Source organism: Phocoena sinus, chromosome 1 (genome assembly GCF_008692025.1).
Source record: "Phocoena sinus isolate mPhoSin1 chromosome 1, mPhoSin1.pri, whole genome shotgun sequence".
Classification (NCBI taxonomy): Eukaryota; Metazoa; Chordata; class Mammalia; order Artiodactyla; family Phocoenidae; genus Phocoena; species Phocoena sinus.
In genome coordinates this window covers 8135509-8162330 of record NC_045763.1, presented here as the reverse complement: position 1 = coordinate 8162330, position 26822 = coordinate 8135509, and the positions used below count along the sequence as shown (strand labels likewise).

The 26822-nt window shown below is 45.2% G+C and overlaps 1 protein-coding gene across 2 annotated transcripts in view; it reads right to left on the bottom strand.

Moving 5' to 3' along the window:
* Positions 1-26822, bottom strand: part of PEX14 (peroxisomal biogenesis factor 14) — a 139063-nt gene that overhangs the window by 87626 nt on the left and 24615 nt on the right. The window lies entirely within an intron of this gene.

Sequence of the window (26822 nt, the reverse complement as noted above, 5' to 3'; positions counted from 1 at the left end):
CAGGCTGCTTCCCCAGCTACGCTGCTAGCGTCTGAAAGGAAGAGACCATGATGTAGAGACAGAGACTGGCAAAGCGCTGAGCGTATACTGACTGGGAAGGCTTCTGTAAGACACAACACACAGAGCCACTCACACTGGTCCCTCTTATGCAATGGAGCTGAATTCTGAAGAGCCCTCAAAGGATAAAGTTTGGGGTTTCATGGCTACAAGCTGGCAGACCGACAGATTATCTACCTACCTCTGGTAATGATATTATTTAATGAAATCTTCCTACGTACGAATGAGCCACGTAGGGGATGGAAGGAAAACTGTTGACGGTATTAACCTTCACATCACTCAGCACACACGAAGCGTGTGCTTGCACGCCGCCTGTCTGCTCTCCACCCTGGACACTAAGTCCAACGGGTGGGAAATGCCAACCTGCCCCCCGATTGGAAAGGGGCCATTGTAAATGACTGGCATTATTTATCTCATCAAAACCAAAAGAATTTAAAAAAAAAAAACCACAAGAATGATGTAGTCTCAAGGTACAGGTAAAGTCAACAGGCCCTGCAGTTCACTCATAAGTTGTTGAAGGAAAAAATTTCTAAGGGGCCAAATATAAGGAAGTTTTCTAAGATCCTTCAAACTAAGGACAGCAGTTGAACAGAGATTCAAACAGAAAGTACTGTGGCTATAAATGGAACACGAGTTACAAATCTCCTCTTCATATTTTGTATGAATTTAATCTTGAGACCAGACAGACCTCTCTGGTAACAAAAGATAGGATAAATCAGAAAGAAAGAACTTCGGGACAATTCTCTTATATACTTTCCCTGGGATCCCTCCATGGGAGGCTTGCCTCAGACCCTCTCCCTCAAGGACGGACTCAGGTACCCAGACTGGCAGATTTGGGCCTGTCAGTGATAAGACACACGAGTGCTCCTTGAGACTGGTTAGCATCTGTCCAACACTGCGAGTGTATTACCCACCATCATGAACTGCAGTGACAATCAACCAGTTCTGGACTAGAGAAAAATCGATGTTCAATATTTTAGAACCCCAAAACTATATACGCACCCCCAAGCCCCTCGACCAGATCTCCTCAGGTTGCACAGAAATCAAGAAAAATCTGACAAACATCAACAAAACGGATGCGTTCTAAGGAAGAGATGGGAACGGGGAAAGACAGAAGAGAGAAAAAGGAAAGGGAGTGGGGCGAAGGAGGGAACGGGAGAGGAGAAGAAGAAGACAGCAGATGGACGAGCAGAGGAGATGGAACAGAAAGGAAGGCGGAAGAAAACGGAAAGGGGATAAGAGCGAAGGGGAAGTGGTGAAGGAGAAAAGCAAGAGGAGGAGAGGCCTAGTCACAGTTACACCACCCCAGGCCCCGCGGGGTCAAGGCCAATCTGCACAGCTCAGATGCCTCGGGGTTAATTGTTCTTCACCTGGAGAAAAAGTACACCTTCAATGCACAAGACGATGACGGCATTTGTATCATGTGGCAGGCTCCACACGCCCTGGTACGTGTCCCAGGTGTCAGAGGAACTGTGGACAAGCAGGTCTTAAGCCAGAGATGCTGGCAGCACAGCTCCTGACATTCACCAGTAGAAGCGTAAACCTTTCCTTCCTCCTTTCAAAATTTTCCATGACAGAGAAAGATAACAGAATCCCACCACTAAAATGCACAGGTTTCACCTTGCTTTTTTAATACAGTCCTTGGTATATGCATTTCTGGTCAGAGAGCAAAGTTCTGATGGCTTTAATGGTGCACTCAATGCAGTGCTTGGCGCATTCCATCAATTTTTTTAAAAAATTGCATCTCTTATTTCTTTAAATACATTAATCAGCCTAGTGTAGGCAAAACGGATCCATCGGACAATGCAATAAACATGAATTATCATCTATCCAACACGCATAATGGCTTAAAAATACATAATAGCAGGTGTAGTTTAAATGATTAGTTATTACACCTGTGGTGGGTCTGATTCAATTGGGAAAAATCATGTTTAATAGGTTAAAAGGTTTAGATCACCATGCTTTCCTTAAAGTGGCTGTAGAGAGGGAATGATGGAGTGCTCTGTCATTAGTAATTCATTTAAGGAAAACGTGGGGGATAGAGCAAAGAACAGCATAAACGAGCGAATCCAATTTAAACATCAGGTGAAGTAGAAAACACCTTTTAAAAAAGCAATATAAATGAATTTGGAAGGGAGGTGAAATTGACGTGTTTATTTTAACGGGAATTTGACAAAGTCCCGGCACACTTCAAACTTGCAAAAATATGAACAATTTCTTTTAAAGTTTCCATTCACTAATTTCAAGCCATATAAAATAATACTGTCGAACACCTACATAAAGTATATTTGGGGCTTGTTTACATTCCTCTTGATCTTTGTCAGAAAAAGCAGGCGACAGGCGAATCACATATTTAACAGCACCGATATCACTATGCCAGATGTAAAAACATGAAGCATCCAAACCAACAGCCTCAACATAATGTGCTTCATAAGAAAGATGTCCAGATACGAAAACCCCTCTCCTTCCGCTAATTATTTCTTCTGCTACTCTTCACTCTTCTCCTCTCTCCTTGTAAGGACCTGGCACTTCAATAGGGCGGAAAAGGGACCATCCAACGTAGAATTTTACAAGCCCTATGATTCGCACACAGACAGTAAAAGATTTCCCAAAACCTTTCCCCATACTGCAACGATGTGAACACTCTAGATAACTGACAGTGCCCTCGGTTTGCACCTTTCACTCGACTATTGTTGGACACTTTTCATTAACTTCATGAAGCGATTCAACTGACTCTTCCCTCTGCAGAGGTCCAACACACACAACACGCTTTTGTTGGGTGAAATGATGGGGTGCCTGCTGCCTGTCCTGTACTATCGTTTGATTTTCTAATTAGGAGATGAATGTGACTAGTCATGGCTTATATTTGTGCCCAACTAAATTACACAAATTCAGGCCAAATCTTCCGCCTCAATGTCAAAGATGTAAAACAGAAGCGGGAACTTTATTGCACACATTGTGGGAGTGCAGCAAGCCAGGGAAAGTTCTGGTGCAAAGCACCTGATGCCGTTGTTGAAGCCACTTGCTGTTGAGTCCGTGATAAATATGGAATTGGCCTTCCTTTCCCCTTCTCTTGCACTAAGAGAGTTCTTAATGAGTGCACGGTGAATTACCAGTAGCTGGTTTCATAAAAATAAAGATGACGGGGCTTCCCTGGTGGCGCAGCGGTTGAGAGTCCAGTCCGCCTGCCGATGCAGGGGACACGGGTTCGTGCCCCGGTCCGGGAAGATCCCACATGCCGCGGGGTGGCTGGGCCCGTGAGCCATGGCCGCTGAGCCTGCGAGTCCAGAGCCTGTGCTCCGCAACGGGAGAGGCCACAGCAGTAAGAGGCCCGCGTACCACCAAAATAAATAAATAAATAAGATGGACTCAGAAGAAAACAGAAGCAAAGTTTCTCATCACCCCTATTCCTGTGACCCTCTGTTCTGCCTTCCTCCCTCAAAAAGCAAAATAAAACAACCCTGTCACCATCAACTCCGCAATTTTAGGGAAATTTGCTAATTTTCACCGTTCATCACTTAAAGCTAGAGATAAATCAAGGTGCAAAGAGGAGTAAATCCTTGCCTTTGCAGTGGTTACACTGGAGTGACTTCCAGTAACCCAAGAAAAAAGGAGGGGACTTCAGGTTGAAAAACACCTTTGGATCCAAGATGATTGGCCAATTGAGAGAGATCTGTGTTTGAGAGACCCAGATTTGTAACTGTATAAATCAATGGAATACAGGATACTCAGGGGCTATCTACGATGAACTATGTGCTGTTAAATGCGTTGTGTAGGGTAAGTAATCCCTGGTGAGAAGAAGCGAGGTTCCTGAAAGTCCTCGCTCAAGAGATGCTTCCTAGGTGTTTTCCACTCTCCTACAAAAGACCTGCACACTCTAATCTCCAGAATGCACACTATATTTTCTGCACAAGGGGGACGGAAGAACAGAGCTTGCCTAACAACGAACCTAGGGTTGGAGGGAGCCTTGGCACCTTGCACCTGACACGTAAAACTGATGCACTGTCTCCAGCGACACATATTTGGAATGTCACCAGTTCCGGCACTCCTGTGTGCTACATACACATCTATCTCCTAAAAATGTGAGCATTCGTCAGCCATTTTAAAATACTAAAAATATTGAAAAATTAATGACACTAACAACCAAAGCCAAGTCCTTTTTAACCCAGACAGATCACAACTAGAGGGCAAAAGAAAATGACCAACACGCAGGTCCAAAACCCCATTCCAACACTGCAGCGCCACACGTGCGCATCTGAGCAGATTAAATTGCCCGTGAAAGGTTCCTACGCTCATACTCTGAAGTAGATAGATACCCAGAATCCTGTTAACAAGCGTTAGACCAAAGCCAACCCAAGGTTTAACAAGGACTGACTATAAAAGCCAGGCAGTGCCTAGAATGAGAGAAGCCTCTTCAAACAGAAATGCTGCGTTTTAGTAAGAAATCAGTACTCTGTCAGGAGTTCCCTGACAAATATGGTCATCAGTGGCACAAGGAAATAGTTGCAAAGCAGCTGTTAATCAGAGAAACACATCGTAGAACGCTGATGCTAGCACTCGTGAAAAAATGCAACGGGCTAATTATGAAGCTATATATCTCACTAAAGAGGCCGTGTTCCTTGAGACTCCAGGCAAAGCACTCTTGGTTCCAGGGTTCTAGGACAACATAATTCTGGTTTTCTGCATCCAGAATTCTTTCTTATCTGCGGCTGACAGTCCCAGCCAGGCTCACCGTTGTTTCTCATTTCTACCTGCCCTCTTCCTAGGTAGGGAACAGGCTGGGGAGGGCAACCACCCAGAGGCAGGGACATTCCCAAGCCACATTCCAAGATGCTGCACGAATACATCCAAAAGGTGTCAGATCCTAAAGCAGAATAAGAGAAAACCTATGAGTATGCCAAAGAAATGTCAGAATCATCTTTCTAAGTGTGGCAGGAGAGCTGCCCCCAGCCGCCAAAATGAAAAGGAAAAAAGAAAAGGGGGGGAAGAAGGAGAGGAAGCAATAAACAGAATATAGAGACTGCTGCATTTGAAATCTCCAAGGGAGAAAGGGAGTCTGGCAGAAAGCTGCTCTCACAGTGTGAAATGCAACTCTGGGAAGCCGAGGGTCTAGCAGGCAGGTAAGAGGGGAAAGTTAATATGCAGAGGAAGGCTCGATCAGCCAAAATTCAATACGATCCTCTGCAAGGACAAGGAGGAACAAGGCTCCCCGAAACCAGACTCGTGGGAGTGGGGGGAGGGCACCACGCCCGCTCGGAGCACAGCCACTGGAATGGCAAGAGGGGAATAACCTTGAGCCGGCCGTGCCGAGGCGGCCGCAGCGCAGAGCCAAAGTGCCCCCTAGCCGTCACGCGAGCCCGAACGAAGTGTTTTCACTCGGGGAAAATGAAATGTTTTGCAAGATGAAACAGAATGAAAATTGAGGTTTTAGGTAATTACTAGTTGGCATTTACATATCACGGGCTGGTTCAACACCTATTCATTTTCCTCTTTTATTTTCAATTTTTTTAAATTGCTCATTAAAAATGAACAGATGACAGTGACAGGGATTTTTCCTCCCTCTTTCTCCTTCTCTGAGGGTTACAAAATCAAGAGGTACTTTTCGCCCGTTTATCTACAATTAACACACACACACACACACACACACACACACACACAAAGGTATGTTTCATTTACATCAGAGGGGGAAAAGGACAGGGAAAAGTCAACAAAAGCCAGGAAGTTCAAAAATAAAGACAGTGAATTGTACTTGAGCCAGCCTCCTGCACCTGGGTGAGCAGTGAGCTAGCGAGAGCGCTGGCGCTCAAGGAGTTAACGGAAAGAGCCTCTCTTTCAACTTGGAATTTCCTGGGTTTTGTCATTGTATCCTTCCCATTGTTGATTTGGGTTACAACCCTATACTAATTAAGCTGTGGGCCCTACTTTCCTTTGTTTTACTTTCCTCTGTCCTTTTGTTTTTCACATTAAAGAAATAAAATATCTCTGGTAGAAGTGCACGGAGTTGACATGATAGAACACAATATTTGTTAAGGTCTATTGTGTAAATCTGCATGAATTCCACAGTATGCATTATTGACCCTAGTCTCTCTTAAAACACATTGATATACGCAGTAAAAGCCTTTATGAAGAGTGGCAACGTCATATGCACAAAAACTACCCTTCCAAGTGAACTATCTCTGCGTGTAAATTTTTCTTCTTGGCCCTAGTTAAAAACATTGCATGAACTACTTGTCAGAATGTCATTGTTTTGTTATCTTATTAAACTAGTTCTTCCAGAAATGTATGTGGAAATAAAAAGCATCTTAAGCCAACAGGCACTATTTAATATCAAGTGACAGTGATTTTAGGGACACAAGGGTGACTTTGGAGAGTACTTTGGGTGCCAACTTGCAGCCCAAAGGAGCTGGTGCTTGAGTAGCAAAGCCTGACAAGCAGAGCTGCTGATGCAGAGGGCAACCGTAACTACGCCATGGAAAGCGCTGTAGTGCACATGCTTGCCATAGAGGAAATAAAAACCCTTGTTTCTGGGTTGAGAAGATCAAAGTTCCTTTTTAGGAAAGGTTGAGAAGGAAAAGGATTTTCTCCTTCAGGGAGAAAGAAAAGCAAATTTAAATGCCTGTCCCCATGCATCCCCACCTGAATTTAGATAGCAGCCCCTCTAATTTTTGATGCAACCAACAAAGCAGGTACCCAAAGAGGAGAGAAAAAAAGGATGACATTTGCCTTTTCCTTAGCTTTGAAATCCAACTGGCAGCAAATTGTTTGAAGTCCTGTTTAGAGAAGAAACCGTAATAGCCTCCACACTGAAAAGAGGAGGAAAATGCCATTATACACGGATCACGGTAGCAGTGACCTCGGCAGAGAAGGCAAACGAGCTGGCTGCAAGTTGGAGGGTGGCGGGCGTGCCAGGAACAAAAAGAAAAAGGTTTACGTGTGCCAGCACTGTGTGGCAAGAGTTGGGTGCTCGGTCCCAGGAGATACCAAGAAAAGGCAAGGAGTTCGATTTCCTAACACAGTGCCTTTCAACAGCGCGTTGACTGCTCCTTTTTCCAGTTTCCCTTGCTTTTGTATTTTCCATATTCTTCTAATTCCCCTGCACTGTTAAAGAGGAAGCAGAGAGCACCCAGGCTTCATGTTGTAAAATTAATGAAGGTGTCAAGCTGTTGAGCTGAATCACTCCAAAGGAATGTAATGACTCAGTGTCCAAGATGCTCCCTAGGAGAACTGTGAGCTCACTCAGTGGCGGTGGCTGGTGACTCCAACACTAAAAATATGTAGCAGACAGCGCCCAGGACCTTCCTAATGATACCACTGCCTCTACTTCCTAGTCCCTTTCTCTCCACAAGTTGAATTTGATGCTTTCCGAAGGTTACTTCTCCCAAACTCCAGCACCTTCGCACGCTCAGCAGACGAAGCTTCAGTTCCCACTTCTGAAGCCAGGCCAGACAGAGATTGGTAAAGCTCTCTCTAAGCATATGCACTATTGAGATGTGGGATGATTAGGAAGGGGATGAAGATGGACAGTGACACCTTCACGTGTCAAGTTATCACTGGGGGTTAGACGCTGAATAGATGACCACCAGGTGGTGCAGGGCGGGGTCCCTTCACGGTGGCTTGAGCACCTTCTGCTCTGAAGGCAACAAGATGGGCTCCTGGATTCCAAGGAAGATAAGCTCTGGATCAGGGAATTCTGTCTAGCATCACCCCACATAGAGCAAAAACCTAAAACTTTGAGGAGTCGCTAAATGACACTCCTACCAGACATCCTACAAGAAAGTTGGAGAAAGACTAAATGTTAAAAAATAGATTTGAATACCAAAAAAGTAGTAGTCACAGCTCAGAAACAGCTCGAATCCAAAAAGATAGCAAGAAAAAACTTGGAAGTGACAAATGTGGGTAGCCTTTAAATCGTCTTCAGATCTCTAGAAAGCAGGAAAAAAGCGAACAATTAAGATCTGCTACTAAGAGAAGACCACCAAGTCCTGGTTCCTGCTATTACCTAAGATTCTTCTATGGCCTGAGGGAAAAACTAGAAGTACGAGTTCCAAAAGTATGATTCATAATAGAGAGAAAGCTGGCACTCAAAAATCTTCAAATTTACAGTAAGATGACAGGAATTAGAAACTGTTTATTTTATATATTTATTTTTGTGGTACACAGGCCTCTCACTGTCGCGGCCTCTCCCGTTGTGGAGCACAGGCTCCAGACGCGCAGGCCCAGCGGCCATGGCTCACGGGCCCAGCCGCTCCGCGGTATGTGGGATCTTCCCGGACCGGGGCACGAACCCGTGTCCCCTGCATCGGGAGGCGTACTCCCAACCGCTGCGCCACCAAGGAGGCCCTAGAAACTGTTTCTATTCAAACAGTCAAATGAAATCAGCTCCTCTCAGGGGAAAGTCGTCCTCTTCACCAAGCACACTGGCCCCTGGGAGTGCACAGGAACAGACCCTCTGCCAAGATAGTAAGATCAGGGGAACCAGCTCTGGCAGCAAGTGGGGTCACATCCGTTTGAAGTAAGCTGGCGGCCAGTTCAACTGTCTAAAAAAGGGTATCTAACATGGGTCAGGCCTCTCTCGCCGACTTCAGGAGTAACTCACCCACACGAGTGTAGCACAGAGAAGCAAGACAAGCCATGCCTCTGACACGGATGATGAATGAGTCATCGCTTTTTACACATCTTTCGGAGGCACTGAGATAAGGACTGTGGAACTGATTCTTGTACCCATTGTCAGATCTGTACCCACAGACTGTCTTTAGCACCAAGATGTAAATTTGGAAGAGAATCTAAATCAAGAGATATCAGTCCAGTCGCCTCCTCTGATAAACCCCAATTTAGAAATTTTTAGCTCAGCAAAAAAATCCGCTGCACACAGAAAGAATTAAATGGTAATCATCATGGCTTTGAACCATTCAGTAACCTTTCACTAAACACCATAAACATTCCTATTATCAACAACCACAGCTTCCAATAAACAAATACACTTTTAAAAATAAACGATTCAACAAAGGCCTATTAGACACCACTGCCATCTTGGTCATGAGGCTCTCAGTACAGGTCTCCTACTTCTAACAGGAAGATAAAAAGGAAGGTCTTTCTGCCCTCCATCTGATGTTCCTAGCAATCCTGGTCACCTAAAATGAGCATGTATTTTACTTACAATTAACGCAAAACTTAAACAGTTTTCACCATTAAGCAAATCCGTCCTATTGAGCACCCTCTTCCTCCTCTAAATCAATGGGAACTCATTTCTAATTGCTTCCAGCTCTGTCTGGGAAACAGACAGAGGTTCACTTTTTGTTATCAGAAGGATTAAGAATCACCATCTTGCTGTGCAATCTTCTTGATTCTCCACACCCCAACTGTGCTAGGGTGAAAGACTTTGAGATCACAAAAATCCCTACATCTCCTCAATTTGCCAAAAGCTTCCTGAGACATCACTCATGGTTTTCTGTTCACTGTCCTTTCTCTCTCTCTTCTTGCCTGTTTAAACACATGGACACAGAGTTATTAACTTTTACAGGAAAACCAAATAAAATAATGTCGAAGCAAAAATGCGGTGATGTCAGGCTGCAGCTAGCACCATTCATCTGTGGGAATCTGATTAGCGCTCTAGTGGCAGAGCTACCTGGAAAAGTGCTCACAATCAAATAAAAAAAATGATACCAAAACATTAACCTGATGGCTAAAAACTCCACATTTAAACAGTTAAAGTAATAAGGAGCTTTTATTGAGTATTTTTTATATTTCATTATGCCCCAAATTGACGAGGACTCCCGGATACATTTTCTAGACTTTCGGTTCCTCAAATCAAATGCTCTCTTGGACTCTTTTTTTTAAACTAAAAGGAAACAGCATTTCTTGTAAATTTGAATGAAAGGATTAAAGCTTCTCCTACAATATCAATATCAGCTTTGAGTGCAAACACAGCCAAACACTGCAACAAACAGAAGCCTTTTTTGGTTTATGTACTTTAAAAAAAATAAATTTATTTATTTTATTTATTTTTGGCCGCGTTGGGTCTTCGTTGCTGCGTGCGGACCTTCTCTAGTTGCGGCAAGCAGGGGCTACTCTTAGTTGCGGTGTGTGGGCTTCTCATTGCAGAGCACGGGCTTTAGGCACGCGGGCTTCACTAGTTGTGGTGTGTGGGCTCAGTAGTTGTGGCTCGCAGGCTCTAGAGTGCAGGCTCAGTAGTTGTGGCACACAGGCTTAGTTGCTCCACGGCATGTGGGATCTTGCCGCACCAGGGCTCGAACCCGTGTCCCCTGCATTGGCAGGCGGATTCTTAACCACTGTGCCACCAGTGAAGCCCTGGTTTATGTACTTTAATCCTAAACCTGCCCACAGCCAGCAGAGAATTTTCCTCCATGATTTTACCTCACACAAACGCTCTATTTGCTCATTCACACACATTTTGCTCAAAGTTTGTAGGAAACAGGGACTTCCCTGGTGGTCCAGTGGTTAAGACTCCAAACTCCCAATGCAGGGGGCCTGGGTTTGATCCCTGGTCGGGGAACTAGATCCCACGTGCATGCCGCAACTAAGAGTTCGCATGCCACAACTAAAGACCCTGCGTGCTACAACTAAGACCCGGTGCAGCCAAACAAATGTTCAAAGTTGGCAGGGAACAGAATGTGGCAGAGTGGCAGGGCAGAAAGCAGGCCGGGTCTCAAGAAACCTGCACACCGAGTCCAACCCTAACGCTATGTCCTCAAACCCGGCCCCTCACGCCCCGACTCTGTGCCTCAGCGTCCTTCATTTCTGTAAGATAAGGGCTTAAATAGATGGCCTTCTGGACCCTCCAAGCTGCATCATTTTATAATTTCCAGTTGACTCCAGCAGGCAGCCTATGATACCTAGGCCAGGGAAATGGGCAAGGGTCAAGGACCAGAACCAACCATTCGGGAGCTCGGCTCTCCAATCTCACCCAATCAAAAAAAGGAGAAAACCAACAAAGAAGGAGAAGGAGAGAGGGAAAGAGAGAAGAAATCGCTGTTGTCAAAAAAGAAATGACAAATTCCACATGTATTACACATAGCAAAGATTTATTCACACTACTTATTATTTATTTCGTATACAAGCTTAGTTAAATGGTGTCCAAATCACAGAAGATTAAAAACTGCAAATGAAAAAGGAGAATTGAGCCAGCTAGCAAGAGATACTCACAGAGCAAAGACCAGATAGTGAAAAAAGCCTAGCAACAAATGTCAGGAGAGAATCATCTATGAAAAGCAAACAGAAAACTCAAAAAGTTTATCAGTCCAGGGTCATTCGGCACAGATGGAGTCATTCAGAGGAGGGGCAAATACACAACAGATCTATATTTCAACAGGTTTTGAAAACAGAATCTACACTTCAACACAATATAAACATGCACATCTAAAATGATGATACTGAGTCATCAGGATTAAATTATAGTCTACTCTGCCTAATAAAGCGAGAAAGCATATAACCCATTTTATGTAATTCCCAGCCAAAAGTTTTAACGTGTTTTGTTTTGTTTTCATATGGATCTCGATGGCCATCGGGAAAATGCGGCTATCCAGAATGACTTATTGCAGGAGGCTGGCAGAGATGGTGGCTTCTCTGACCTGAACAAAAACAGTTTTTATTCAAGTTAGTTAAGAAGCAGGAAGCCAAAGATTAAATGATGAATAGTTACTAAGCATTCACTGGGTCCACACAGCACACCAGGCACTTAAAAAACCAAGAAGAACAAACAAAGATGCTGCTTTTGCAGTTACAATCTAGAACAAGGAAAGCCATCCGGCCTAGGACATGTCCAGCCTAGGACATGACCTAGGACTCCCCTCCTCAACAACCTTGACAAATGATCAGTGAGCCTCCACTCAAATGCTTATAATGAACAGAGAACTCACTCTCTTAAGAGATTATCAACTCATCTTCAGGAGTCCTTCTTTAAACTGAGTTGAAATCTGCTTTCCTGAACCTTCTATCCATTGACTCTAGTTTTCTGCAGGAGAATACTACTAACTGATCCACTTTTTGAAATAATGCTGGGTAAGGAATGAGGATAGGCCTCTGTCACTTGGCTATCTTTTCTATAAAAGCATTTCCCTTACTCTGCTTATTAACTAAATGTGAACACCCGTTTCACTGTATAACAGTTTCATGCTCTTAAGCTTGGTAAGAGCAGCCTTGCCCTTTCTGGGAGAGCCAAGGCTACACCTGTAATGTCAGAATGCATTAGCAATAATAAAGGCCACAGTAATGCAAGAGACGACTTCATACACACGTCATTCCAGAATGGCTAAATTCAATCAAATATGGCAGTGCTTCCTACAATGCTATGATCACCAGGGCCAGCGTGTGTGACGTGGGCCCACTTACTGGAAGCCGCTGGAAAGAGAAAGTGAGCGCTCTGCTTTGAGACTATAATGGACAGAGTTTTTACCAGCCCGTAAGTGGTTTGGCATCCTTCTTTCCCAGGAATTACCTAGAAATTCATTTAACATCTAAAGACTACAAATGAAACTTCAGAAGGCTAAAAGTACATAAAGAGAAGGGCAGCGGGGCTCGTATTCTCTCACCCTCATCTTAAAGATATATGATCCTGGGCTTCCCTGGTGGCGCAGTGGTTGAGAGTCCGCCTGCCGATGCAGGGGACGCGGGTTCGTGCCCCAGTCCGGGAGGATCCCACATGCCGCGGAGCGGCTGGGCCCGTGAGCCATGGCCGCTGGGTCTGCGCGTCCGGAGCCTGTGCTCCGCAGCGGGAGAGGCTGCAGCAGTGAGAGGCCCGCGTACCGCAAAGAAAAAAAAAAAAAAGATATATGATCCTTATGGAGAGAAAAGTAAACTCCCAGAAGGTGGTAATCAAGAATCAAAGCCAGGGACTTCCCTGGTGGTGCAGTGGTTAGGAATCCGCTCGCCAATGCAGGGGAGACGGGTTCAAGCCCTGGTCTGGGAAGATCCCACATACCGCGGAGCAACTAAGCCTGTGCGCCACAACTGCTGAGCCTGCGCTCTAGAGCCCCCGAGCCACAACTACTGAGCCTGCGTGCCACAACTATGAAGCCTGTGCGCCACAACTACTGAAGACTGTGCGCCTAGAGCCCATGCTCTGCAATGAGAAACCACCACAATGAGAAGCCCGCACACCGCAACGAAGAGTAGCCCCTAGCCCCCGCTCCCCACAACTAGAGAAAGCCCACGCACAGCAATGAAGATCTAACACAGCCAAAAATAAACAAATAAATTTATATATTTTTTAAAAAAAGAATCAAAGCCAAAGATGACCTGGTCTTAATTCTAACTCAGTCACTAACTTCTTCAGTAACTTTCAGAGAGTTGCTTACCTTTCCTGTTTCTGCTTCCTCATCTGTAAAATGGAACTATAACTGCATAGGGACTCACCAAAGTGTTACAAGGAATAATTAGTTAGCATTTATATAATACTTTTGATCTTCAAAGTAGCATTATTAGACTATAAAGTAGAGTAGACGTGGTTTGAAAAATCTTTTTAAAACCTAAAGTAAAGTATGCAAGCAAATTCAGAGAAGCAAAACAGGCTGACCTCATCTCCCAACAGCCAGATCTCTTTACCCCCATAGGCAGCCATTTTCTGCCCTAATCTGTACTTGCATGTAGAGACAAAGGTATAAATCTTTTACTGGGAAAATTGGAGGAGGTGGAAAGAAGAGAAAAAGGAGAAAGCGAAGGTTAGAGGAGAGGCACTAAAGAAAACATAAAAGGGAAGAGAGATAAGAAGAGAGAAAAATAAGGGGCAAGGGGCTTCCCTAGTGGCACAGTGGTTAAGAACCACCTGCTAATTCACGGGACATGGGTTCAAGCCCTGGTCCGGGAAGATCATACATGCCATGGAGCAACTAAGACCATGTGTCACAACTACTGAGCCTGCGTTCTAGATCCTGCGAGACACAACTACTGAGTCTGCATGCCACAACTACTGAAGCCCACGTGCCTAGAGCCTGTGCTCCGCAACAAGAGAAGCCACAGCAGTGAGAAGCCCGCACACCGCAACGAAGAGTAGCCCCCACTCGCTGCAACTAGAGAAAGCCCGTGCGCAGCAATGAAGACCCAACACAGCCACAGATAAATAAATAAAACAAATTTTTAAAAAAGTTTTTTAAGGAGGACAAGAAGGGAATAGAAAGCAGCAAGAAATAAAGAGAGGCAAATCCTAACCCCTAGAAGAAGAGCAAAAACAGGAAGAGAGGAAGAAAAACAAAGAGAAATGGAAAAGAAAACTTCATTAGGGAACAAATATAAAGTGTATCCTGTTTTCAGAGAAAAAAGAAGGTTAAATTTTTTTTAAGTTAATTAAAAAGAAAAAGCGGAGGACAAAGAGCAGAGGATAGAGAAAGAGAACATAAAGCTTTAAAGAGTATGTCTGGAAACCAGAAAGCTGGAAGGGAAATCATTAGCAAGTCCACAGTGCGTCTACAGTGATACTGTGTGGGTCAATTCATTTAACGCTGCCCTGTACATTTACAGAAAAGTACCTCTGATATAATAAAGGCTCATAAACACGCAGAAATTGGGTTAGACCCGTTTCGAATTCCTGCCAAACAATGGTTCAGAAAAATGAAGCTTTATTTTAATTAGCTGGACTCATGAGTGATTTGATAACAGCAGATGCTGTCTGGATGCTTTCAGCTTGATGGGCTCCACATACATGAACTTAGAGTGGTTTTGATGCAATTAGGTGTTTCTTTCTGTTCCAACATGCCAGGCCCTAGGACCAAAACCTATGTGTAGCCCCTACATGTTACTGTATTTATCTACATGTTAATATTTCAAATCACAAAGATGAGAAAACTGACCACATAATAGAAGTAGAAAAGTAGTTTTCAAAGTCACTGGTGAGTAGACGAAAATATTCTCGTGATGTATTTTTTCTTTCCACTGGAGAAAGAGAAGTTGGGTAGCTGAGAAAAAGCCACACAGGGCAGCATCGTATAGAAATATTTAAAGCCAAAGCTGAGACACAACAGACTGCGTACTTCCAGTTTTGCAATTCCAGTCCAGTGTTACGGCAAAGGATTAGCACGCTTAATGCACAGCCTGACCTGGGACTAAGTGGCCTTCAAAATGTTCTTTGTAATCAGGCATCCTATTATAACCCAGCTCACCGCTCCCTGAGACAGGCGGTGGTGTTCAGGACCGCAACCCTGCAAGTCCAAGTATTTCCACCAGGTGCTTTCAAGCTGGGCATCTTACTGCCCCTCTCTCCCTTTTAAGCACTCTCTCTTCCAAAGAGCATTCTGTTTGCTTTTCCCCCAGCACTCACTGCCCTCTCTGCTAGGACCGCTTAGAACACCACCACCCACATGCACGGAGCTGCTAAAGGACCTGCATAAAGCCAGAGCGGCTTCCAGCATAGGGACTCACCTAATAGGAGGACCCGATCTGTTAATTTTCTGTCAGTTTGTCACAGTTGGCCTGAGGAGGGGAAGATTATGAGAAGGGGTGTAGGGAGAAAGCTCTCTACTAGGTGTGCCACTAGTCTTCCTGAAATTCTGAATCAGGCTTTCAAAATCGTTCACCCCCTGCTGAATGACAGGTGGTACAGAGGGTGGAAAAACAGAGACGCCAGAGTTTTGACTGACTCCCTCGCACAGAAGCGGGGGGTGGGGGGAGGCACTTGAACCCCACGACTACCACTGCAAGCGCACAGGGAGAAACACACACCCCCTCACTCTCTCTCTGAGAGGACAAAACAGACATGATGACCTTCACACCAGCTCCCCTTCACTGGCGCTAACAAGCTGAGCACTGTAAATCAAGGATGAAATCCCTGTGCCAGGAAAGCAAAGGAGAAACATTTCTTCTGTAAAGAGCCCAAGGATGCTGCCTGCTTCTGAATCAGCATTTCAGGGCAAGTGTTTGGAAAGCAGGAAGCTCCATGCCAGCAACTGAAGGAAAAATGTGTATTTATTATATATAGTAGGCCTTCTTCAAAAGTTATTTATTTCACAAAACCACTCTGCTAAATAGAGGTTTCAATCTAATTGGAACTGCAATCTGCATATTGTAAACGCACCAAATGACAGTCTTTGAGATTTTGTTCTCCTCCACAGTTTATGGGTTCACAATTAGTAGATTTCCCAACATACATACAAGAATGTAAGAGTACAGAGGAGTATCCTTTAAAATATATATAGGGACTTCCCTGGTGGCACAGCGGTTAAGAATCCGCCTGCCAATGCAAGGGACATGGGTTCGATGCCTGGTCTGGGAAGATCCCACATGTCGCGGAGCAACTAAGCCCATGCGCCACAACTACTGAGCCTGCGCTGTAGAGCCCGTGAGCCACAACTACTGAGCCCGTATGCCGCAACTACTGAAGCCCACACACCTAGCACCCGCGCTCCGCAACAAGAGAAGCCACCGCAATGAGAAGCCCGTGCACCGCAACGTAGAGTAGCCCCCGCTCGCCGCAACTAGAGAAAAGCCTGCGCTCAGCAACACAGACCCAATGCAGCCAAAAATAAATAAATATTTTTTTAATGCTTTAAAATATATATATTGTATAAAAAAATTTTTTTCAGCCCCTTGTATACCCCAGAGGAGGGGCAGAGGGTCCAAGCTGTGAAATGGGAGGATGCTTACAATACCTCCAAGGAGACAAAGCCAATCAGGGGAAAGGAGGCTGGTGGCAGCTGCCTGAGTGTTCAGGCACACAGGCCTTTGATGAGCCCCCATTCACCACTAGCCTTTTCTTTCCTTCCTCGGGGAGGCAAGGAGGGAATCCCTACTCATCCCAACTCTCTCCACTCCTATCCACATCCCAAATGAGCCATGGTTAATTAACAGAGATGCAAATAGTCACGGACTGAAATAAAGGTTTTTAACAGGAAGTAAAAGGAGACCTTATAAATCATACAGAAAAATAAAAAAGAAGAGGGAGAGAGAGAAAGTATCCAGAGCAAAAGGTCACACTACCAATAACTGAGGAAATGAAGAAGAAAAGGGACAGGTCAGGACTTCCCAAAAGGTCTAAAATTGTCTGCTTGTACCTCTGGGTTCACATCAAAAAGTGATCTATGACAGAGGAGACACTGTTCTGGGGAAGAGAAGTGGGTACCAAGACTCTGGAGTCCCATATGCGCCCGGGACTTATCTTCCTAGATTGTATCCAAATTAACCTTCTGCTCCCTGTTCCTCTCACTCACTTCAAGAAAAAAAAATTATTTAATTTTTTCAAACACTGCATCCCTAGAGCCCAAAGATATCCTTTGCTTCCTTAAAAACTAAGCATCTTCCAGTTTACGGCAACTCCTTTCTGCCCTCCATACTCTGACAATGCCAGCCTCTCTGTCACAGGGTGTAACCTTCATTAAAAAAAAAAAAAAAAATCAGAGCTTCAGCTTCCCATTAAAAAAAAAAAAAGATAGAAAGATAGGACGAATAAATATGAATTTGAAGGGGAATTCTGCCAAAACCCAAACCTCCCAAATCTGGTTCAGCCACATTCTTGCCCACAGCCTGTACTTCTCGGTGCCTCCCTGCATTTTTCAAAATGCAGCTGCACAGACCTCTTAAAATTCAGATTTCTAGCACCTATAATTACAGGGAGCTCGAGCCAGGCTCCTTTAATTAATGAACCTGACTCCTCTCTCTTCCGAGGAAATCTGCATAAGGGATGTATCACAGGGGTGAACTGGCCCCTGATCAGTGCTATCTGCTCTCTCTGCCAGATGAGCCAGCACTGCACCTCCAACAGGAGCACGAAGTTGCCCCCACCCCGCCTCCACCATACAACCCGATCCGGCACAAGCCCATAATGCAGTTAAGGCCATAAGACATTTCTTGGAACTTAAGGGAAGAGAATGATGCTTTCCTGGGTGTGACCAGCCAAATCCAAAGAGAATGAGATTCTCCCCGGTTCAAATGCTCCCCTGATTTTACTCTCTTCCCTCTGCTGGGATGAAAAGCAGAGGGTGCAGGCAGAAGCCACTGTTCAAGGCTGGACAAGCAACAGAGGGAGCAGCCTGGGCTTCGAAAACTCTGGAAAAGAAATGAACACAACAAGCCTGGGATTGACATGCATCCCAAAGCTGAAACAAAACTGGTAAGAAAAGCCATGCCTCTTTAAAGCAAAACAGGTGGAAAGGGGTCATGATATTAAGGATACTGTTCACAGGTCTGGAGAAGAATTTGAGCACATCCCAAGGACGATATACTGACCACAAGAGCTGTTCCCAGGTGGTCCTCACTGATTCTTGATACTACTCCTTTCTAAGCCAATCCCCGATTAGCACTTTTTAAAGAACTGGTCTGCCTTCTGGCTGCTCTGGGCAGCACAGCCTAATGCTGTCTGTATCTGGTGCACATGCCAGGACAGCCTATAGCCACTCTCCTGAAAGTGGGTAAAAGCTGGCTTGTAACCGTGTTCGCTGGAAAGGAGGCTGCCTTTGGCTATAACAAAGACTGGAAATGGTTGCGAACAAAGCCACAGATGCCAGAACAGACAAGGCCTGGGTCAAATCAAGACGACCCCAGGTAAAGTTTCAGTAGGAGATTTGAGATCCAGTAGAAGATGCCAATGGATTTGGCAATAATAAAAACAGGTTTGGTTCAGTCACTACCATCTGTTAACTGTTTCTCAAGGGCCCCTCAGGCCCACAGCAAACCCAGTGGGGCAACAGTTGTTTTACTGACCAAATAAACATACCTCTTCTACAGGTAAAGTTGTCAGACTATGTACCCAGTAACACACCTTCTGAGGTTTTCCCAGTTTCTCATTCGTGATTTGGGCTATAAAACGAGGCTAAGGAGCTACTGGAGAACATCACTGGGGTCAACCAATGAAAATTTGAGTTGTGTTGTCCTAGCTTCTTAGTTCTTCCCAGGGGACTTTACAGTGTAGGTGTCAAAAACTAAATTTGATCATTCTGTATTCTGCCAGGAAAGGGGGCTTCAACGTTCCAGTGACTTTCTGCCGCTGTGAATACAATTTCGGAAGAAAGGGGGAAAAAAAACAGTAACATCAGTCTATCCAATGGTTAAACCCTCAGATTAAAGCAAGGCATGCTCACTGATGGCTGAGTCTAACTCCGTGCGCCTGTCTTGTTTCCTAGCACGGCGACCTGCCATCGTGATGGCCAACCCCCAGACGCTAACACCACACACCATCCCTGCTTTCCCACTAGATCTGGCTCCAAATCCATCAGCATATCCCAGCCTGGATCCACTGCCCTCAGTGCTGCAGTAGAGCTCCAGCCTGAGAACACGACTGACCGACTGACTGTAGGAGCCACTGCTTCCGTGCTTCCAAACCACAAGCAGCCAGAGCTGGGTGAAGGATTTTTTAATTTGGTTTGGTTTTCCAACCAAGACATTCTCAAAGTTCAATGTTCTTTGAAGTGGAAGCATTTAATTTTCGAACAAACAATTGGAAGCACAGGACCAGAGAAAACGCAGAATCGAGGACGAAGGTCAGGATACGGAAAAATAAGGAGCAGGGAGGTAGCTGAGTTCAGGAATGTCCAGGGAGTCTTGGCATGGGAGCTCACACCAGCTGGCCAGGCACTCTCTTTCCAGGATGTCTCAAGGGGAAATCACCCATCGATCCTAGGACACACTGGTTCTAGGACCAATCCCTTACCTCAGAACAGCCTCTGCCTCAAATTCCTGCTTGCGCTTTCATGTTTAAATTATTAAATGCATTAATGTATTTACATTATTCAAGTCTTATGTGCATTTTTCTAAAATAATTTATGTATAAGAGTTTGAATGTCCATGACTGTTAATGTCTACAACCCTTCCTGTTCATTATTGATTCTGGAAGAAGAAAAAAAAAAGTCCGAGTTTTAATGCCTTATTTTTAATGTATTAAGAGTCTGAATAAGTGCATTCTCTTTCTTCTTCTGTGATTTCATGCTTTAAGTAGTGCATTTATTAAACTGACACAGTAGGAACTGTGGCGAAGCCTGGCACAGCCCCACACTGCAGGAGCCGCCAGCGGGAGAGGCGCGCCTGCTCCTCTGCCACCAGCGCTCGGCACTCTTCCCACCTCCGCGAGGCCGGGAGGGCGGCCGAATTTCGGATTTCGGGCGTGCAAGGAGATTTCTCTTCCACCTTTTTAAAGCTCTTGCCCAGGTCCTCTCTCCTTGGTAAGTGAGTTTCCAATTAAGGTGGAACTTTTCTGCTCATCGGAAGCCCTCCTCTGGTGTGCTCCAGCTGATATCCAAACAGAGCTCACGTCAGCACACAATTTTCAAGAACAATCAAAATGCCTAGCTTAGCATGGCAAAAACAGCCAACAAAACAACTACTTTTAAAGGGGGATCTCAAAATGCAAACATCTCAAACAAACGACACCTCCATTTAGGCAGAAAAACAACTTTCTTTTGAAATCCAGTTTCCCCAGCGTAACAGCCCTCTTTCAACTATAGACAATAGAGCGACAGTGACACCCAATGGCCTGCAAGTTCATCCCAACTGAGCATTCCCCCGGCTCTCCCCGAGGTGGGTCTCAGGCCCAGAGTTCCTGTGCCAACATGGAAGCTAGAAGGAAGTATCAGCTACTCATCAAGAAGCTGAATTGCTAATGGATAAATTTCTTGCCACTACATGGAACACACACACAGTATGTAATCATGCACGTGTGTACAAACAGCGCATCAGCACATGTCAGTACAGTCTTTCTGGCGGGTGACGTGAGAACGTGCGTACATGCACACACACAGATGCACAATACGTGGACTCAGCCACACTGTACAAATCAACTTGGAGTGGGAGAAAAGATGTCAGACGTAGTTCACTGCCGTTTCAGAATCTGACTCTGCCATTTCAAAAGTCACATAGATATATACACACACACACATACACGACAAACTTATAATATGTATACGCTATATGGGTTTTTAATATACTTTCTCCTTTTTTTTTTTTCCTGTTTCCTTTCTTCTTCTTTTCTTTTTTGGCTACTCATTACCATTCTTTAACTGTTACAACTTATATCAGCATATAATGTTAAATAATTACAGGGAGCCGAGCTCACTCTAGTGAGGATATAAACGCGCTGTGGGAATCTACAGATTTAAACAAATAACACTCACAGCAGGGGGTGAGCAGATGAATTAGCATTAACATCTTGCCTGGGAGATCCCAGTGCACTGGTACTGCTTAAATACAGATCTTTTCTGTAACAGTCAGTATGACAGCTCCCGGCAACACGGCCCCTTTCCCTTTCCCAGTCAATATAGCAGCCAGTGAAAACAGAAACGTCCCTATAGCAATCAATATAGCAGCCAGCTAAAATAAACCCTTCCCTTTTAAGGGCTATATAATAGTCAGCTAAATGGAAGAACTGGCACCCCTACTGGATAGCTCAGCAGAGAAGCCAAGGAATGAACAGGCCACAAGCACTAAACGATCCTTCTGCTCCTCCAAAAGGCCCTGCCCAGGAAGGGAGAAGACATCCATAGGTAGGCAACCCAGAGGGAGCCTGTGGAGAGACACTTGGCAGGCTGCTCCTGGTCCCAAGGAGTAAATGTGCAGGGCACCCCTCATTGAGGTTTAATTAATATGGCCAGAAACTCTAGAATCCTTGTTCAAACTGTCAGCTGGAATGAGGGAACATCTCTCTCCAGTGGGGAGTGAGAGTATCTTGATTTGAACCCCGCTTTGCCCCCGCCCTGCTCCCACCCTAGCCCCAGAAGGGAAGAGTATTAAGTTAACAGCCTGTGGTTTTCTATTTTCCTGCAGCAGGAATAGTGGTTGTGTCAGAAACAGACATCGAGCCAAGTGGGTGAAAACACAGCATTCTATGTTGAAAGCTGCCCTGCAGATTAACAGAACTCATGTTTAAAACTCACAGCCATCAAATTTATTAAATACTGTAATGATATCATATTTTCCCCCATTCACAGCATAGAAAATACTCTCCTTCCTTAGAGACATATAGGAAAGAAGTTTTACTGCAACAGAATTCAGAGGATGGCTCACTCTGAAGGCCCAAATAGACCAAAGGCCTTTAAAAAAAGAAAAAGAAAAACAAGGAACATTTAAGAGGCCCCTGTGCATCTGAAGTAATTGCTCTTTTTCATTATAACTAGCTGCTTCTAAAATTAGTTCAGTAAGATTTATGAATTTGATAAATGTGGAATATGACCACTGACACCAGTGCAGGTTTCCCACAAATACTCCTGAAGTTAATGCTGGGATTTGGTTATGCTCCAAAGCAGATGAACATCAGGGACCCACCCCACCTTCATTAAAATTCCACAATCTGTCTGCCATCCTTTGAGTAAACCCACAGAGGGTCCCTGTTTCCCTGGCCAGGTGTTTAACACCCAATGATGTTCATGTCATCAATCAGGTGACTCAGTCAAGTCCCACAGTGTCAGAAACTGCAGGAAGAAAGATCCGACAAGTCCTAGTTTGAGAGCTCAAGTCCTTAAAAATTTAGATCCTGACACCCCACCTAAGCCGTGAGAATGCTCTCTTTTACTTCAGGAATTCCAGGTAAATGCCATCTTAGGAGAGAAAAAGGTTAATAAGATCAAGGTCCTCTCCTGGCAATCAACATTCTGTGTAGGAACCCTACAGGCCGTCCTAGGAAAGCCTAGCAAGCTTAGTCACACTGTGATCCTGGTACCCATTCAAGGGAGGAAATGGATACGTGGGGAGACCCACGATTTTGCAAAATGCAGTATCACAAAAAGTGAGTTCCTGTTACGATTTGACATGGCAGTAGCTTTTAGAGCTGAAGCCAGTGAGTACTTTATAAAATTCAATGTACGTGGATGTTTCCATTTCTAAACCACACACAGAAACTGGGGGGCGTAGACTCTCAATCTGATGGCAGTAAACCTGGAGAGAACTCATCACGATGTTAGCAGAGACTCTACTTCAACTACAGATGCCATCACGATCATCATCAAAGCAGTGGGCGGAGTGTGGGGGGTGTGCAGGGGAGAAAGAGGGAGAAAGAGAGACAAATGAAAGGGAAAATAATTATGAACGGGAAGGAGAAAAGAGAGACATGAAAGAAAAGATCACAGATAACAGAAGAGGTAACAAAATAAAAACAGAAAGACGAAAACCTTACTTTGGCATTTACAGTTTAAAGGTTTCAGGGCATTTTATGAAATGACAGTTGCAATAAAACAAACAGAATGGTGAGTCATCTGGTTTCCAACTTCTGAGTCAAAAGGGGCTGTTTCTAGACAAACTACAAAGCAGCACTGCTGCCTGCACACTTAACGATGCCTATCACAGCTACAGAACAGGATGTGGAGAGAGAGAACGGGGAGGTGGGAGTGAGCACTGTCTTTGCTGGTCTCAGTGTCCCTGTGAATAAAGACTGTCAAGATTTAAACCATAATAATGGAAAGGCTATAAAGGTCTCAGCCGTAATGTTTCCTCTGATGTTCCCTTTCATAAAATGCCCGCTTTATGTTGCCTACGTGGCAATGGTACACTAAACATCTGCGTACCAGCGGGAATGCTGCACCCTAAGTTCCCAGCGGGCAGCAACTGGGCACTCCAGCCCCTTGGCTCACCATCACCATTTACATAAGTGAGCGTGCGCGGGCATGCACGCACGCACGCACGCACGCAGAGACACACACACACGCCACAAGCATGTGCTGAGTGCCTACTTCCTGCTAGGAGCTGAGGGATAAGGATGTGTGCCCACTGCATACAGGGTTCAGCAAGGGGCCTAGGTGCCAAATACCCAGGAAACAAACAAACGAAAAATGTATTCTGCTTGGAAATGTGGCCATACGGCACAGGGACTCCTTTGCCACTTCAGCACCTAGCAGCCCTACACAAGAGCTTGGCAGCCTAACAGTGAGACGTAACTTTTCCCCGTCCTGTGCCAGAGCAAAGTGGATAAGCTGGAATACAAATCAGATAAACGCTCAAAAAGGGGGCTGAACTGGGCACCCACAAAGACTTGCCTTTACTTGGACTTGGCAGACGAAACTATACAGAAAACCGCTGGTTTCAAGAGAACCTTTTATCTGTAGCCTGTCACCTAACCATTCTAGGCACCAGGGAGCCACAAAGAAAACAGAAACAAAACCTCTCCCCGTTAATACTGTGTAGACATGACAAAGAGGCAGGAACTAAGAAAGGACAAGGTGGACGTGAAAACCACACGTAGGGATAAAATGAAGTTGAAATCTGTACATCAGGGAGACCGTGTGATGCCATTAGGGAAGCCAAGGTACAAAGTTAGGAAAGGACCAATCTGGTCAAGCCCCGGGGCAGATGGAGAATGATAACTCGAGTCTGCTGGGTAGGCAGCCAGTGCCAACCGCAAGCCATCACTGGGCTGTTTTCCCTGTTGATCTATAATTGGCGAGTCTGTGATAGAGCTGCCAATTATCGTTAGACCCCCTGTATTTAGTTCACAGACAAAGGGAAGCAGGAGAGACCAGTTAGTAATGAGGAAGTAATGGCCACTAAAATACATCGTATTTTACTGAGCTGCTTTGGCAGGAAAAGCCATTCAGAAAATAAAAAGTGAAAGAATAAAATAAGCTAGAGAAACTCAATTTTCTTCTTCCTTCCTCCCAAAGCCACAGTTAGGGTAAAATGAGGCTTGTGCAGGTTAATCCTTATGAGGTAAGAAAAAAATGATTAAATACATTAAAAAAATCAATTGTACATTAAACCAAATCCAGGAACTGCAAAAACAAACGCTGCAGCGTTCCTCCAACGGGTATTAGCTCTGCCGGTCTGGTCAGCAGGGGATACCCCCACCAGCCGGAGCCCGCTGAGGTAAATGGAAGCTGAGCAGAGAGGAAGGGAGAAAAATGGAGCTGGGAGGGGCTGGGGAGGGGTGCGGAACCACAGACCTGTATTTCACTGGAATAAAGTTATTCCTAGACAGTACAAAGGAAGAAATAAAGTGTCTTATAAATGGGGCTCTGGAGACCAGGCTGAATTCTTCAAAAATCCAATAGAAATAACAATAATGATAATCATCGTTTGATAAACAGAAGTTATAAACCACTTTGCTGTCAAATGATCTGCCACTATTTCTAGTTATTTCTTCTGTTCATTAGCAGATTCTATTAAGCGCCATTTTTCAGAGAGACGACAGAGAGCAAGGTGGAGAGGTGAGGTTAGGAGGCGTGCCTTTGTCTCTGAGGAAAGCCACTCTCGGAGCCAGGATGGAAGCTCCCACCCTTCCCCAGCATGCTGGGGTCCTCAGGGTCCTCGGATGAAAGCCTGCAAGAAGGCAGAGCCCGGGAGCACTGGTCACCAGCTCCTCCCACGGTGGAGTCAGGACTGAGAAGTCTCAGCTAGTCCTAGATAAACCTCACAGGGCTGAAACGTCGTGGCCAATTTGCTTCTCCGTGTGTACTGCATAACTCCGGTTCTGCCTGCAACCAGCCCTCCTCCTTTCTGTCCCCTGCTTCAGCCACACAACTGGAAGAAGACCTGAGAGTCAGGGCCACGGTGAAATACACGCTTCTGGGATGGGGGAAGTTCACTTCAGCAAGTTCAGTCAGTCGTTCACTTCAGCAAGGCACAAGCTGGCCATATGCATCTTGGGCCCCAAAGGCTAAAAGGATTGGCAAATCCAGAGTTTCCTCCTTAATGTGCTTATGAAATGAGTCATTTAGAATTGAAGAGAAACCTCCATAAGCCCGGCTTGGGAGTGGGGGTGGGGAAGGTTAAGGCACATGCTGACAGGAAGGACAGATGATCAACCACATGACAGTGGTGTTCCCAACAGAATAAAGGCCCGTGTCCACAGGGAAAAGTTTCAAAACATCCAAACAGTATTAGAGTGGGTTATCAATGGCAACAAGTAAGATGTGACAGGATTTTACTCTCCTGAAGACATTCTCCTGTCTTCAAAGCAAGTGACTTTTGCCACCTTAATTCTGACAGCGAAGGATCTGTGGATGTTGATGGGGACAGAGATAAAGGATTTATCTGAGGGGGCAGAGAAAGCAGAGACGGAAGATCCTGAACACTGTGGTTTCTTATGTGGAGTCAAAAGCGGAGCGCTCAATTGTGGACCCTTCCCTCTGCCAGCAGGAGAGGGAACGATAAGCGGCTGCTGCCCCCTAGAAGCTACCAGGGACACAGCACCTTGCTCCACAGACAGAGATGAAAGATCCTATTATCTCGCCTCCATCCCGTAGCCTGTCATTAGTGAGGTACATGGGGGCAGAAACCTCCTCCAAGCACGAGGAGGCCCACATCACCTCTGATAAATTAATAGGTGCAATAGGTGCCTTTTCAACAGCTAAGATGCATACAAAAGACTCCAACCAGCCAGAGCGCATGAAGGCAGAGGCTTCAGAGGAAGCACAGGCTCACCAGGCAGCACCTGAACAAGCCACAGCCCTCTCCCAGACTTCTGTGCTCTGCGAGGCGGGCACGCTGCCCCTGCCTGCCCTCCCACCCTGCTCAAGTCTGACGGAGAGAAGAGCTCAGCAGTGCGGGCGTTAGGGTTTACATCCCAGCCCTGCTGCTGACTAGCTGTGGGAACCTGATTGCCCTGGGCTTGCTTCCTCACTGTAAACTGAGGAAGAGTGATCCTCGCCGGTTTGCTGGGATGAAACAAGATAACAAAAATAATGGAAACCAGCACGGAGGTCAGCACATCATACGGCAGAAGTCCTGACCTATGTGATCGGAGCTAGCAATTGGTCAGTTAACTGAAAAATCAGTTAAAGCAGGGAATCATTAAAAATGGGGTCTTATCTACATACCTTAAATGTTTCACATTAACTTAAAACCTATAAACAAACCTGCAGTCATTTGCTAATCTTTTGATGTAGAGCCAAGACCTTCTCTTTGAGTGT